General features: G+C 43.6%; 1 long non-coding RNA gene across 3 annotated transcripts; it reads left to right on the top strand.

The window, feature by feature from the left end:
- The first annotated feature begins 7757 nt into the window (after nucleotides 1-7757).
- Nucleotides 7758-10973, top strand: LOC128455590 (uncharacterized). Of its 3 annotated transcripts, none has more exons than XR_008341746.1 (4): nucleotides 7758-8066; nucleotides 8252-8433; nucleotides 9324-9384; nucleotides 10231-10973. It is a non-coding gene; the product is annotated as an uncharacterized LOC128455590 (long non-coding RNA). The 3 variants fall into 3 exon arrangements; XR_008341744.1 differs by lacking the exon at nucleotides 7758-8066 and having other exon boundaries at nucleotides 8157-8433; nucleotides 10231-10318; nucleotides 10638-10973; XR_008341743.1 differs by lacking the exon at nucleotides 7758-8066 and having other exon boundaries at nucleotides 8157-8433.
- The last annotated feature ends 31 nt before the right edge of the window (nucleotides 10974-11004 follow it).

Below are 11004 nucleotides of genomic sequence, written 5' to 3'. Positions count from 1 at the left end.
GAGAGCATGTTGGATGGTTCAGCTGCATCCATCTGTCTGAGGAGGCGTCCTGAGGTCGGGAGAAATCCGGAGCGCGCTTGGCGAGGTTGTTGGCATCTGCGCTGTGGCTGTGCGCAACGGGAGGCGCCAGACTGGGACCATGAGTGAAAGAGAGAGAGAGAGAGGGGGAGAGAGAGAGTGGGGGTGTACACACGCCGCTTCTCTCACAGAGGAGGACAGGACTGTGGGTGAGCGGAGGACACACCGGACAGACCCGAGTGTAGCAGGGTGAAGGTGATGCCATGAGGGAGGAGGTGGTACTTTTCCACTGGTTCATCGGAGTCACACCAGTGACCAAAGCAGCAAACTTCAAACTGCAGATTCAGTTTATACACAGTTCTACATAACTGTGGTGTTACAATGGGGGGTGAAGCAGTACAGAAATACTCTGACCGTAACTTGAGGATGGACAGCTCGGTGCGTGTGCGTAAAAGTCGTGGTGCCAAGCTGCGGTGTGGATATGAGGACAGGTGCAGCGTGGAAAACACTGAGTGGATGTGAGCTCCAGAGGGTTCATAACTGTACAACACTTCCATCTAGTGGTGGTGTAGAGTTCATTCAGCTGAGTCGAATAACGAGCTTCATGTGTTTCCCTCAGAATCACATTTAGATCTTTACATATGACGATGGAGGCTGTAGATGAATGATTCAATAACTTTGTCCGATTTGTCACTTCCCTGAACGGAGAAATTAAAGAAGATACTTCATGGTTCCAATTTTCATTTTTAAATGAAAGGTTGTCACACTGAACTTCTTATGGCAGATTTGAGCAGAAATGATTTTTTAAATAAATCCCTATGCAGCACTCCAGTATCAGTGTGAGGTTGAATATTAAGATACAACTTCATTTTCAAAGATAAGAGCAGCTGGAAACATACAAGTGTGTTGTGTCTTTTGAATTGTATAAAAAAGTGTCTCTCTGTTGCTGCAGTTTTTAGTCTGAACCCAGTGAGAATCGACACATTCATTTATATCAAAAGGTCCAAAGATGACTCATCTACGTGGGATGGGGGGGGGGGGGGGGAGCTCACAGACCAAAGAAAGAAGAAAAAATCACCTCAGGAAATGAAATGTCATTTCTCATTTGACAAACACACCTATGTCAAATGGGAGATGACGGAGGCGTGTAATTGATATGAGATCTGATGACAAGTGGTCACATTCAGGAAGCTTTTGAATGGCAGGTGTGAATATGAGTGTGGAGCTGCCGCCTTGTGATGGGATCTGTCAGGATGGATGTTAGTTCCAGGTCTGATCAGAGCCTGAGGCGTCACCACAAAGAGGCAGTCACTGAGCAGCAGCAGGGGTCAGACACCTGGATGACCTCAGCCAGTGGACTTCTGCAGTTTGGTCGGGAGCATCTCTGCTTCTTCAGGTACAACAGCTCCCAGTGAGGAAGAACTGGGTCTCAAACATCTGGGAATTAGATAGGAATTTCTCCCAATCTATCACTCATTCACTGTTCCCTAGATACTCAGTAGTTTATAGTGAATCATCCTCACTTTGAATCTCAGTACAAAAGACATTCACCTATTCACACACACGTTCATACAGGGCTTATATACACAGTGCTACTCATACAATATCAGTACAGTTAACTGGGGAAAGGGTTCAGGATTTTACCCAAGGACACTATAGAATGCAGACAGGAGAAGCCGGGAATCAAACCACAGACCTTCTGGTTAACGGTCAACCCTTCCTGAGGCACAGCCACAGATCGCTGTTACCTGATAACTCAAAACTGAAATTTAAAATACAGTAAAACCCCTCTCATCTGCCTCAGCTCAACAAATGGCTCGTCCCATTCTCAGAGTTGATCAACAGTGACCTCATGAGCCTGTAAGAGGTTTCATCGCCATCTAGTGGAAGAAAGGAAAAAATCTAGAAATGCTTTGACACATTTCAGAAAACAACTTTTCCTTTAGCTCAAGAAGAGTTGACATTTTATGTTGTTTTATAAACAATCTTTAATTAGTTGAATGAAGCCAGAGGATGAATTATTGCACTGATAAAGGATGGATGGTTAATGTGAACAGCAGGAGATGTGAGTGTATCATGGAAATTTCTTTCTATAATATATTTTTTGGGAGGGAAATACAAGATGATAAGAAAACATAATACAATTTTTTTTTATGCTCACAATCCTAATACACATCTGACCTGCTACAGGTTTATTATGAGCTGATAGTATTTTTACTGTGCAACTAACTGACTTTGGGAGGTTGCTGGTTCAGAGGCCTAAAAACAGATTTTTTTGCCATCGTAAATATTTTTATTCCCCGCATTATAAACATCTGACCTCTGTATGTTACCAGGTTATAACACTGAGTGGCTTCAAGGAGACATGTCCTTATTTAGAGGTCCACTCAGGAAAGTGGATGAAACACTGAGGATGGGGGGATAGTTGTAGGAGGCTGAAGACAGTAAAGAGGATGGAGTAAAGAAGATTTTATTATCTCTCTTGAACAGAGGGTAGAAGGAATAAAGACAGTGTGAAAATCAGACCACAACAAATTGAAGGCTGAAAGTCTGACTCACAACTCAAACCACAAGGGGATGGAACCTCCCTCCGTTCTGGCAAAAGCATGACAAAGCTGCTTGTTTGATCACGTTTACTACAAAGTGCAAAAAAACACAACAGAAGCAGAAACGTCAGGTTCTCCCCACAGCCGATCTAGGGGACATGTTGGGGGAAATAAACCATTTGCATTCAACTTTGTCTCAATGCGTCAGGCAGCAGACGGCTGGCATTTAGAAACCAGTGCTCGCCTGGCCGACCGTCTGTCTGTCTCCACAGCAACCCACAGTAAACTTACAGCAGGAGGTGAGCAGCAACACGGACAAGTGGAGTGGAAGCACTGGAGAGGAGAGGCTGCCGGGGAAGGATCAACAGCTTTATGGAGTATAGCTGATCGAGGAATGTGAAGAAGAGGAGAGACGAAGAGTGAAATGAGTTCTCCACAGTGAGTACAGATGAGTTCATTTCAACATTTGATCCTAATTAATGGTTGTTTGAGCTTTAAAGCTGTTGGAACCATGAGTGAGGAGGAAACATGTCAACACTGTCCAGACGGTTTAATTCAATCTTCTTAAACACACTTCTCTTTTGAATTTATGATATTGATTTGGACATGTTGATGTATTAGATACTTAAAAGCTCTGTTTGTGTTTGTCAAATATTAAACAAGGGGGGAGCACACACAAACACACACACGCACGCACACACACACACACACACACACACACACCACACAGATGTTTGTACTTGGACACTCATTGATATAATACACTCCCCTAGCCTCTTACCTTAATCTTAACCATCCAAAAGTAAATGCCTAACCTTAAAACTGAGTGTTAACCCAACCACAGCCCATTGAAAAAGAGTGCTCACTTCCCAGAAATGTCCTCACACACACACACACACACACAAACAGAGAGAGTACACGTGGCTCCTGCAATCTTGGAAACATTGAATAGATAAAGGTGTGTGTTATCTAATTAAGTGACACTAGTCCCTGTCACAGCCTCTGAGCTGACTCTGGAGGGACCACTGGCTCATCAGAGAGTTACATCAGCGATAACATCACAGTGATGATCCAGAAAACACACAGACGACTGCAGAAACTGAGCTGAGACACATCGCTGCTGTGTTTAAGATCATTTGATTCTTTTATTCCTCTCATTTCTAATTATTCCTCCTTTTCCTCAGCCTTGGGTCTGACAGGAAACCAGTGAACTGTGGACAGAAGCGAGAGGACAGGGAGGAGGCGGCTTGGTGCCGATGAGAACATGGAGCAACGGGAGATGAATGAAGATGTTTGGGTGCTGAGCCTTGAAGAGGAGGTGGACGAGCAGGAGGAGCAGGAGGTCTCGGACACTGAGGATGAGGAGGAGCAAGGCTGCACTCCACTTATCACAGCGTGTAGTAAAGGCTGGACTGAGGTATGATGTATGTGTGTGTGTGTGTGTGTGTGTGTGTGTGTGTGTTTGTGTGTAGAGGATGAGTAGGCTTATTGATGTGTTATTTGGGTTTTCCTTCTGTTCCCTTGCTGCTGTAACACTTAGCAGATCTGACATCAGTTCATAGCTCTTTGTTAGATTCCTGCAGGTGAGACACTGAGAGGTTTGGTTGTGGAAGCATGAGCGGCCACGTGACCTGTATTTTTCCTTTCAATAACAATAAGACATGTTGACTTGCATAATATAACAGGAACTGATTTCTCATGGGAGCCATGTTGGAACCAAACACTTCTTACTGGCAACACAGGGGAGACACTCCCCCTGCGATGGGATGTCGTCACTGAATCACAGAAGATATCAAGTGGAATTTTACAACTAAAAACTATAATCTACTTAAACTGAATATGTTATGAATTTGTGGAGGTGGTGCAGCGGTTGATGAGGACAGGGGCCGATGTGACCCTGTGTAACCGCAGCCAGGAGACGGCGCTCCACGTCCTCCCTGCTGAGCTCCAGGGGACCGTGCTGGGCTGGATGACGAGGCCCCATCTGCCCCCCCAGGCCCGGCTGCTGCAGGCCTCCTGGCAGGGAGACATCCACACCTTACAGCAGCTGCTGGTGAGGCTCTCTCACACACAGACACACACACACACACACACACACACAGATACACAGACACACAGAGACACACTCCCACCTGGGTACTCGGGGGGTTTCCCAGATGAGCAAATGCAACAGAGAGCAACAACAGTCTTCTGTTTGGAAAACACATCTGGGTCTTCTGTTTGTGTTTGTGAATAATATGTATTTATATTAGATTTATTATTCATAGCTCAGCCATTACATTGATGGACAGATAGCTCATCTACCAGCTTCATTAAAATGAATATGACCATGTAAATATTTAAAAACCTCTCAAACCACAAAAGCTAATATAATAATCATTTTTATTACTATAAGTACTGTTGTGGTTGTTATTATTATGAGTTCACACAACATAAATACAAACACATATGGCTCATATGAAAAACACACCCAAAAAAGTTTAACATAAAATATAAAAATCATCAATCCAGCTCATGTATTAGTTTTATAGATAAAACTGAGGAGGTGGGACACAACCAGACACGACAGCTGATTCCTGCATCACAGTCAGTCCAGGTTAAACAGGCTCTCCAGTGCTATTGTGTCCTTGTGTTAGAAAAGCATGTGATGATGAGTATCTGGTTTCTAGAAACACAATGAGTCGAATTATCCATGATAATATGAATGAGTGTGTTTGTTTCCCTTGGTGAATAAATGTACTGCTGTACTACATGATAATTACTTTCTTTCTAAATATATTTATCCTCTGTTAACTCATGAATATTTTTAAGGAATACATAATAATGGCAGATAAAAACTTGTTGTATGTAAATCATGTTAATATGAACATGTAGAGTTTTATTCATATTTGCAATATGACTTGAAAAACCTAACTTTTGAACTGTGAAATTGTTTCTATGTGCAGAGCCATTCTGTCTCTGAGAAATAGTAACGTGTGCAAAAAGATTTTTAGAGATTTTTTGTATGTGTGTGTGACCCATGTATTATTGATGTGTGGGTGTTTTTGTGTGTTTTGTGTCCGGCTCAGTCAGACGGTTTGGATGTGGACGTTCCAAACAGGGACAGTGTGACGGCGGTGATGCTCGCTGTCCGGGACATTGACTTATTTCAGAGCATGGAGAAGCTGCTGCCTTGGGACCACAGACCTGTGGAGGTGGTGAGGAGGCTGCTGGGACGTTCAGCGTAAGGAAACACCCATCGCTGTGTGAATTGACATGTGGGATACATACACACAAGCAAATACACACTTTAGTCACATAACCAATGTTTTCATTCCTCGTATTCCCAAATCCATATCTGTCTTCGAACTCGTTGTTCAGTGATCTGCAGGTAAGAGACCAGAGTGGCTGCTCTGCACTCCACTACGCTGCCAGCATCCACAGCCCCCTGAAGGAGGAGATCATTCATATGATGGTTGAGAGCCTGCGTCACACAGGTACACACACACACACAGGTACACACACACACACACACACATTTAAATAATTTATTTGAATCCACCAATCATATTCATACAAAAAGGATTCAAACATTACTCAGGGGTTGAATACAGCTTAGTGACTCATGGGTACAAGAAACACACACACACACACACACACAAACACACACACACACACACACACACACACACACACACACACACACACACACACACACACACACACACACACACACACACACACACACACACACACACACACAGACACACAGACACATAGTTGTGTCTCTGGGATTTCAGAGGACAAAACATTGACATACATTGGTTTCCTGGATACTAACACCGACCATAACCTACAGCTAACCTTAACCTAAACCTAACCTTAGAACATGTCTGCACTTCCCAGAACATAAGTAATATCCAAACAACACAAACACACACACACAAACACACACACACACACACACACACACACATACACACACACACACACACACACACACACACAGAGTCGAGTCAGCATCCCTCCAGAGGACATTATATTGGAGACATAGTCTAACTTTTACCAAACTACTACTTGCCTAACCCGTACCTAACCTCTGACCTTAACTTAAACCAAACCTTATCTTAAAACTATCATATTCAAACTGATCTCATTCAATCCCAATATAAACTTATCATAATCATAACCTATACCTAATATGATGTGAATCTGTCCTTATTAGGATGAGGAGGTGTCTAATAGTAGAAGGACACATTTAGCAGCTAGCTGGTCAACACAGTGGAGCAGATCAATGGTCAATGGACGGCTTTATCCAGACTTAGCGACTCCTCAAAAGTTATTTTTCCACTAGGAGCCACAGTCACCTATACCAAGCTGTTCTACACACAGCACTACACTAACTCACACAGCCGTGTTACATCATCAGGAGCGATTTAAGGCGTCATGTGTACTGTGGTGCCAGGGATCAAACCACCGACCTTCAAACAATAACATGACCTCTGATGAATGCTGGTGTTGCTGGAAGTCTACTTAATGTATACACAAAGGTTTTTCATACTGAGATAAATGTAAAAAATACAGTTTTATTTGAGAGACGTTTTTTTTTTGGGTGCCAAACTAATGAATAAATCTTTTGACACAGCTTTAAAGATGTGGGAAAATTCTGACCTAAATTCCAACGGTGCATGTGATCGGCTTTAAACAGGATTATACCCCCTGTTTGTTCATTGTCATGTTTGATAATTATCATAATCTGATTAGAATTACACAGTCAACAAAAGGGTTTGTTGAAAAACGACGGAGCCACGCACCCTCTTTCGCCTATATACAAACAAACATGTAATCTGAAAACATATAACAAACCAGGTGGATCCCAGTAAGAACACAGATCTCCAGCAAGAACCAACCATCATCTAGAAATCAATCAAACTTCACCAAATTTAAAACACTCATATATTTCAGTTGCCTAAATTGCCTGATTTTTAAATCAAGATCCATGAAATATTGGTAAGATTGTTGAAAACATCCTTTTTTTAAATGTAAAATAGAAAGAAAATACCCAATTCCTGAATTCACTTCCCTTTCATTACTGATTCACTGACCGGTTACTTATTTGTCTGCGTGTTTAAAGCCAAGTATGCTTGTGTGTGCTGCTCTAAATATATCCTCCTTATCCTCCTGTTCATGTGCAAGAACACACACTTTCTTTCTCTCTCTCTCTCTCTCTCACATACACACACACACACACACACACACAAACAGCATACCAGGTTGTTCATTCACAATCCTGTTATTCAGAGTAAAACCTCTTCAGTTGCACTCATGGCCTTAACTTACGTGGGGAGGGTGTAAGAAAGGTTTGTTTGTGTGTGTGTGTGTGTGTGTGTTTGTGTGTGAGAGAGCGAGAGAGGGAGAGAGACCCTGCTGCTAAGAGCTGTCATGAGTGTAAATCCGTTTGCATTACGAATGGCGATAGAGAAACAGAGGCTGGAAAAAATAGATGAGGAAAAAGGTTTAAAGGTAAGAGAAGTTGTTTTGAAACTTTCTGTATACAGCTTCTAACCCCTCGTCTTGTGTAAACAGGCCAAGGTGCAGGGGGGTGGACCCAGATCGTCTCACCAGGGAGCGACTGATGTGATTTATCCTTCACCTGGTGTCTATAGAAGCCGGATTGTTTTGTAAAAATCATTTCTACTCTCCTTCAGATGCTGCCCCCGGGTCACCGTTGTCCTCTGACGAATCCTCGTACCAGGATCTAGACTCAGAGTTTGAGGGTTCGGACATAGAGCTGGACATCGAGAGTCTTCATCCTCCTCCATCGACAGCAGCCTCCCCCACACCGACACACACCCTTCAGCTGCCCGGTCCACTGTACAGCCAGGCCGGGGTGAGTGATACATGACAAACCACCGTCACCACAAGGTCAAGATATCATGACATTCTGGTTCTGAGTTGTGGGAGAGATGTGTGATGATATATGTTTTTGTATTTTGGGGTCATTCACACATTAAATACACAATTTAATCCACTTTAATTTGACTACTGAACACAATTGTGTACTTGGGATTCTTTTTTTCTTGTAAAACACACCCACAGACCAAGCTGCACTATAGCCCTCACAGAACCTGATAAACATGTGTGTGTTGTCTTGAAGTGTGTGTGTGTGTGTGTGTTTGAGGAAGGTTGTGGCCAAAGTTCACACACACCAAGGGTAAACGGGCAGTGAGTGGTCTCCCAAAATACAAATATATGGAAGCAGTAATTGGCTGTATAGATAAATGAGAGGAGAGTGTGTGTGTGTGTGTGTGTGTGTGTGTGTGTGTGTGTGTGTGGAGGAGGGGTGCTGTGTGTGGCTGACACTTTACTGATAGAAGGACGAAAGGAGCAGGGCAGCTGGTGAGCAGGGAGGGAAGAGCAGGTGGTTTACAGGGAAGAGACACAATACAGATCTCAGAGTCACACTGACGTCTATGCACAGAAGTAAAACTACTAAACATGAACTTTAATATCAAAAGGTTTACATAGAATAAATCGAAAGACTCACACTCAGTAGAGCGTATAACTTTGCCAAGGCCCAATAGTCTGCAAAACAAGGGCTTAGAGCTGAGGGTATATCACATTTCACCTCTACACCTCGGTGACAGCTACAGGTTTCTAGATTATTTGTCAACTTGTTATCTCATCAGTTTGCATCAGAACGTCTGCAGCACTTCAGCTTCAGTGTTTTAAGACTGAGACACGTATAATTAACAAATTGCCTACCTTTGTTCTTCCCAGGAAGTTCTGGAGTCTCCAGGGTGCCCTCCTCCGTCTGACAATCATAAAGATCTCAGCCAAGGTGAGAACTCCTCCATTGACTCCTGGGAGTTTTAATGGTTTCTCTGGTGTTAGCTATTAATATGTGGAACTGGAATTCATTCGATTGGTCTTTGGGGGCTTTTTAAAGCAGATAGATTGTGATTTTTATTACAAGAGGATGGAAGAGCTGAGGAGAAAACACAACCAAGTGATGGGGGTGTGTCATAGATCTTAGCTTTCTACTAGAAAAAGATAACATCTTTAACTGTTTGTTGCCTCTTGATGGTCAGCATCATTCCAGACAGGCCATCGCCTCCTGAGCGGAGGGCAGCGAGGGGGGGGGGGGGGGGGGGGGCGTGACGGGGTGGGAGGGGTCTCTCACACACACAATACGACCTCTCAGCTGAGCTCGTCTGTGTTTCACCTCAGCCACAGGAGCATGGCTGCGACACAGAGAGGATACAACACCCACTGGCAGAGACAGACAGGGTTACTGGGAGGATAGACATGTGACTACAGGGAGCAAAGACAGAATGAAGGGGCGATCAGACAGGAACTCTTTCAATAAGTCTTAAAGCGGGGGCTGGAAATGGAGGCCGAGGGGACGGAGGGGCTCAGAAACAGTTAATGTCATAGTTTTCTCTAGGTTTACCATCTATTTCTAATTCGTCGCTGGTTTACTTGAAAGATTGGACATAAGTTTGCTGTCATGCGAGTGGTTGTCTAGAAAAACTGTATACTAACTCAGAGGTTTTGGAAGAGGTGTCTCTCAGGACAGACACGTGGTATAAACGTAATAGAGTTGGATATTAATGTGTGTTAACATGAGATGATGGACTCAGGATCGGTGGGTGTGACTGTGTTGCTCTGTTTTTGTCTGGAGCAGATAAGGGGATCCCCCTGTGTTTCCAAAACGCCATGGACACGCTGAGAGACATCAGGCAAGCCTATCAGGATGCAGGGAAAGGAGGCAGGTGGGTCAGAATCTCTATCTCACACACACACACACACACAAACACACACACACGTACACACACAACGAACACTTAAATGCATATAAGCTGCGAGGAAAACTATTTACGAATGCGAATGATACTGAGCTGATTGGATAAACAGTGCTAACACATCCACATCTGTTTATACGTAAACACAAACAAACACAAACATTTTATGCGTGAACAGTTAACGCCCCCTCCTACCCAACACACACACACACACACACACACACACACACACACACACAGACACACTTGCAGTCTCTTGTATACATAGTACGCTCTTCCCAATCTATAGTCAACAACCGGCACCAACAGTAGGACAGTGTCCTCTCCGGTTTCACTCTCAGACCTGTACGCAGGCACCTGTCGGCGTGTCCAGGGGACAACCTGTTCTACCCGAACAGGTTGGGTGGGGGGGCTTTTGTGAATCAGTCCATTGTCTGGCATGAGGAGATCTCACCACTGAAACAGGTCCAAGCTCTCAAGGAAGAATAAAGGTATTTGAGCCGCTCTCTCATTTCACAGCAACAACTTTCAGTGATCAAGAGAGATGAGGAAAATTTGGATTTTGGGATTTGGCTCAGTTCAGCATAAGAAAACAAACCTCAGGGGCATTTTTTTTTTAACGATATTATAAACGAGACTTTCAAAGTTCACTCCCC

This window comes from Pleuronectes platessa, chromosome 14 (genome assembly GCF_947347685.1).
Source record: "Pleuronectes platessa chromosome 14, fPlePla1.1, whole genome shotgun sequence".
In the NCBI taxonomy this organism is placed as follows: Eukaryota; Metazoa; Chordata; class Actinopteri; order Pleuronectiformes; family Pleuronectidae; genus Pleuronectes; species Pleuronectes platessa.
Note: the sequence above shows the minus strand (reverse complement) of the source record. Positions and strands in the feature narration are given on the sequence as shown.